Consider the following 5,797-nt stretch of genomic DNA (forward strand, 5'->3'; position numbering starts at 1 on the left):
TTTTTTCGCTAAAACTTCTTGCACATGAAAATGTTTTCTGTACTGGGAGGAATTTTTATTTATATCCCTTAATGAGATCACAGGAATGAAACCTACATAGTGCCAGACATAGTCTCATGTCTTTTTTTTTTTTTAAACTTGTCAACAAACCTGTTTGCTTGGTATTATTCTTTGTATTAAATTTTCCTCATAGCTGGTGGGGAAGACAGTACTTAAGACTCTCCTTTCCCAGAATATGACTCCTGGTCTAATCCTCTTTTTTCAATACCATGCTGCCTCCAAGGGTATGTGCAGGCAATTGCTTACACCGTTTATATATAAATCTGGGCCATGGGGTTAACTGGGTGATTATTTTTAATAAAAAGTATTACCAGGTTTCTTTCATTGCACTAGTAGGATCTACTAGTGGGATTTGACACTTGACATTTTACTTTCTTCATCAAAAATCTTTCATCTCTGCTACTTAACCTTGTTCATTCATCTATAAATGTGATCATGGGCAGAAAAAGAGTGCTTTGAGCAATTTGTGCAAAATTACGACACAAAACTTTTTTTCTTTTCTGAGATAGGGTCTTGCTACATAGTGCAGGCTGGGCTTGAACTCACTGTGTAGGATGGCTTCGAACTTGCAGCAATCCTCTCGCCTCAGATTCCTGAGTGCTAGATTATGTGTGTGCCGCCACTTTGATGTAAAATTTTAGATGCTCTTTACACCTGAATCCACCAGAACCTCTCATCCTATTAGACAATTAATAGTGCATTACCTATTTACTAATATTTGTAATAACAAAAGCTACCAGGAGATAGGTTCTAGAATCAAATGACCTTCCATGGGGTGGGTTTTCCTCTGATTAAAAGTGTTTCTGTCCATCTTTTGTACCTCCCTTAGCTTCTGATTCCAAAATAAAGGATTCTCTTACGAGGACATGTGGATTATAGCATTATGTTATGGCAGGGTAGGACGCACCTATTTAATAGCTTTGTAACCTTGGGCAAATTACTTAACCTCTCTGTTTCCCCAGTTATGAAATGGAGACTGATAGGTATTCCGCAGCTGTTGAAAGCCTTTCATTTGTTTGAAGCACTTAAGAACAAAGACTGCCCCACAGCAGGTATCCCAGTAGTGTTAATTTTCTTCCTCGCCTAGGTCAATAACGTTCCTTCCAGAAGGCCCACAGACTTATTTCGCTAGACTCCTAAGAGGTACATACAGTACATATAAAATTTTGTGCAGCTATGTGAGGTGTCTTTTCTTGGAAATAAAGCTCAGAATTTTAACAGATTATTCTGGGGTCAGCGGCTTCCTTGAAAAAAAGACGAGGTTCTGATTCCGAAGCTAGTGACTTTCCTCTGAGGAGGAGCTGTATTTCGCCGTTGTGGTAGCGTCTGTCTCCGCTCGCCGGGCACCCTTCGCAGTCCTCTCAAAGAGGATGACCATGCTCGCGCGCCGGGCTCCCACCGTTTTCGTTTCCCTGGAGGTTCCGTGATCTCTCTTCGGGTTCGCTTCCGAATGGGGGTGGGAGTGTCATTGGCAGCTGGGAGGCAGGGTTATTTTCAGGTCTCTCGGGCTGCAGAAGCAGCTGTCTTACTGAGGAACAGGATTTTGTGGATTTTCTCAGGCTCCAGTTCTTCTCTCCAGGCGTTAAGTCAAAACCTCGAGCTAAGACCCCCGCCGCCCGCGCCCTCCTAGGCCCCAGTCGCCAGGCGGTGGGGGCGGGAAGGCCGCGCGCGCGCGCCGCTTCCGCTCCTCCGACCCACCAGAGGGCGCCGCGGCCCCGCCCCCGCCTTCCCGCGGTGCTTCGCGCCGGGCCCCTTCCGCGTGGGTGAGTGAATGTGAGAGTCAGCGCTCGCGCTACGCGCGCGGTCTGCCTTTGCCGCTCGGCGCCCTTATTCCGGCTGCGAGGGGCGGGCGCGCGCGTAAAAGCATAGAGACGGGCGTTGAGCTCTCTGGCTAGAGCGTCGCCGAGTCTGAGTCGGAGCCGGAGCCCGAGCCGCGCGCTGTGTCTCCGCTGCGTCCGCCGAGGCTCCGAGTGTCAGGGACAAAAGCCGCCACCGCGCCACTCGCTCCCACCACCAGGGCTCGTCTGCCGCCGCCGCCGCCGCCCTGAAGAGAGTCTACCGCCGCCGCTACCCGTCAGGATCCGAGAGCTATGTCGGCCAGCAGCCTCTTGGAGCAGGTACAGGCCCAACCCGCATGCCTCGGCCATTGTGTGAGGCGAGACCGAGCCCGACTAGGCCTGGGCCCGCCGCCCCCGGTTGGGCCGAGCCGCGGCAGCGCCTCCCTCGGGCCGGGTTTCGGGCCTCGCCGGCCAGCCGCACCCCACACCTCCACCCGGGCCCGCATCTCCCAGGCTCTGGAGCCCACCGTCCGCGCCGCGCCGCGCTCCTTCCCTTCCGCGGGCCTGGTTTTCTCCCTCGTTTCCTTCCCTTTCCTGGGAGCCCCGGCTCCCTCGTCGCTGCCGGCACGTCCCTTGCTTTTTTTCCCCCCCGGGCCTGCCGGCCTGTCGCTTTCCTCCGCCTCCCGCTTCCAGCCTCCCCCTCACCACCATTCCTGACGCCTCCCCTTAGGCCTGGTCCTTTATTTCCTTCTCGGGCCTTGCTTTCATTTGTCTTTTCCCTTTTCCATTTCTTCCCGGACAACTTGCTGCTCGGCGACGTTGCCTTGGCCCGCAGAGACCTAAAGGTCAAGGGAACAAAGGTAAGCCCCGCTCCGCCGGTGCCCGGGGCCCTCCGGGAGGGGACGAGGGTGGGGTCTGCGGGAAGTGCCAGGGAGGGGACCTTTCGGGAGCCGCTCAGCCCGCAGGTGCCTCTCGCTTGAGTGTTTGACCCTTTCGGTGTGTTCTTGCAGCTGGCTAACAGCTTTTTAGCTAACAAGGGCTAATTCTTTAAGGGTGGGGGTGGATTCGGTTTTGAAATGCTCCAGGTCCTTAGTTTCCTGTAGGTCTTAGAAGGCCTTTGTTTTTCATCCTCGTGGATCACTTTCTGGAAGTAACTCACTTGCGATGGGGGAGGGGAAGCGGGAGGGAATGGAAATCTAGAGGAGCCAATAAAATGACCTTTTTAGATCATCGTGTTCTGGGTGGAGGGAAACATTTTCACGGATGAATGTTGCTCTAGCCTTCACTTTCATCTTTAGCCTTTTGAAGTTTATACTTATCCTGCTTTTTAAACTAGTGAGGTTTTTCTCCGGTTAGGATGTATTTGTCTGAATTTAGGGTTGGTATACTGTTAATTTGAGTTTTTTCCTTTAGTACAAAATGGATCCGTACATCAAAAGGATGGATTAAATGATGATGATTTTGAACCTTATTTGAGTCCACAGGCAAGACCCGTGAGTAGCTTGGTTATTTACATATCTGATCATAGGGTAGTATGCTGTTAGCTTTGTTTGCACTATCAGTAAATCTGATTTTTTGGTGGGGTCACTTTCTCAGTACCTCTTAATGTGTTATGAAGCAATTATTACAAGTGTTACAGGCTGTTAAGAGTACCAGGTCTGTATTGTCAGCAAACATATTGTACCCGGAGACTGTGCTACTGATAACATTTTACTGAGTACCAGCAGTAATAGTGTAATTGTTCTCCCTTACCAAGAATATTGCAGAGCACAATTTAAGAATACTTTCCAGAATTAAATATTTTGAGTTTTTGTCTCAGAAAACTTTGAGGAAAATTGCATTAATAATGTGATGAGAAATATTTTAATATAAAATCTTGTGGACTTCATTCAGAGCTATAAAACTGGCAGTCTTGGGGCCAAGGGAATTTGATTCCCTGTTCCAAAAAAAGAAAAAAGTAAAAGAGAAGGAAAACTGGCTGTCTTTCTTCTGTTCAGTCACTAGTTAATGGACTTAGCTGATCAGTTATTTTGGAGTTAAACATTTGACGTTTTGAGTTAAGCTATATTTTAGAGGGTTTTTTTTTTTTTTTTTGGTTATTTGGTTTTTTTGAGGCAGGGTCTTGTTAAGTAGTTCAGGCTGGCCTTGAAGTTATTGTGTAGTACATGTTGGCCTCCAACTCGTGATCCTCTTGCCTCAGCAAGAGGATCCTCTTGATCCTCAGTGCTTGGATTAGAGGGGTGTGCGAATCAACTTTGTATACCTTTGGCTTCTCATTAAAGGAGCTATAGGACTTAGGAAGTGGAGTTAAGAATACTGTTTGACACAAACCAAAGACAGAATTATTGAGGTAGAGCTAGGAGTAACTCAGTGGTAGAGGACCTATTGATAAGTCTGCATGTTTCAATTACAGCATCAGCTCCCCCCTAAAAAAAAATGATTGAAGGAATTGCCATATAATATGCCTTTTAACTTTAAAATTAGTTGTATGTATATTTGAGTATTGTTTAATATGGCCTGTACTATAGAAACTTAATGCATCAATTCTTTTGTATTATCTTGTCCCAAAAGATAGTCACAAAATTATAGCTAGAAAAAGTCATTAAATGAAAAGGTGCAGAGAATTGATAGTACTTCCAGGATATTCTAAAAGTTCAAGATCATGGATCAGTTTGCATAAACTGAACATGTGATGTGTGAAATACAGTAGACACATTCATGCATACCATATTTGGACCTGCTTTTTATGTAAAACGTTCAGATTTCTGGTGTGAAACTTTCTGCGTTGAAACTAGACACTTAAGTGACTAGAAATGTTTTCGCAAGAGACAAACTATTAGGAAAAATAGAGAAGGAAGTAGAGAAATGAACTGTTAAGTTATTGAATTAGATGATTTTTTTTTTTTTAGATAAGGCCTTACTGTGTAGTTCAGACTGGCCTTGAGCTAACTTTGTAGTCCAGTCTGGTCTGAACTTGCAATGATTGTCCTGTCTCAGCCTCCCAAGTGCTGTGATTACAGACCTGTGCACTATGCCCTGCTTTGAATTAGATTATTTAAGTAGTTTGCTTACGTAATCATAATGGAGAGTAGGAACATTTAGAAACATAATTCTAGGTAGTTCTTGTAAAACATTGTGTAATTCAGATTTTTGAGCTCAGGGGCATGTGGGAACTTGCCAGTTCATTTGTAGGGATTCAGCTGTATCTTGGCATGATCTGTAATATTAAGTGCACTTGGTTTTTCTTTTCAAGCCAAACTGTTTAAACAGACTTGGAGGAAAATATAAATGTTGGCTGAGAAAGGTAATCTGAGAAGCTTTGTTTTTTGTAGTTCGTCATCAGGAGTAATTCATGTAAAGTAATTTTTTTGTGTGCAGTGCTGGGGATTGAACCCAGCAGGGACTTCACGCATGATAATTCGTGCACTTTTGCTTGGACACACTCACACCGTGTAGCCCAGGCTGGCCTTGAGCTCACTCTGTAGCCCAGGCTGGCCTTGAACTCAGTGATCTTCCTGCCTCAGTCTCTGGAGTGCTGTCATGACAGGTGTGTTCCACCACACCTGGCAGTTTGTTTGTCTTTACGCTAAATTTTTATTGCCCTAATATTTGAAGCTTAACCCTTTGGCTATTGTGGATTTGTGTCCATGGTAGATTCTCACTACTTTTAAGAACTTTTAGACTTGAAAAGGTGTGTGTGGGAAGACTTTTTATTTCGTAGTACTGAGGCTTGAACCCAGAGAACACTGAACTCCTTCCCCAGCCCTTTTTATTTTATTTTGAGGTAGGATCTTACAAGGCTGGTCTTTTTTTTTTTTTTTTTTGCGAAACCAGGGATTGAGCTCAGGTTCTTGCACTTGCCAGGGAAGTGCTTATTCCACTGAGCCATCTCCCCGGTCCCCGGTCCCCGGCTGGTCTTAAATGTGAACTGCTTCAATAGGTGTGTGCCAGCATAGTGG

At 46.0% G+C, this 5,797-nt stretch overlaps 1 long non-coding RNA gene across 1 annotated transcript; it reads left to right on the top strand.

The window, feature by feature from the left end:
* Positions 1-1,061: 1,061 nt before the first annotated feature.
* On the top strand, positions 1,062-3,333 carry LOC111813080. The gene is made up of 3 exons (XR_002818417.1): positions 1,062-2,177; positions 2,674-2,698; positions 3,252-3,333. It is a non-coding gene; the product is annotated as an uncharacterized LOC111813080 (long non-coding RNA).
* The last annotated feature ends 2,464 nt before the right edge of the window (positions 3,334-5,797 follow it).

This window comes from Octodon degus, unplaced genomic scaffold, assembly GCF_000260255.1.
Source record: "Octodon degus isolate 3935 unplaced genomic scaffold, OctDeg1.0 scaffold00163, whole genome shotgun sequence".
Taxonomy (NCBI): Eukaryota; Metazoa; Chordata; class Mammalia; order Rodentia; family Octodontidae; genus Octodon; species Octodon degus.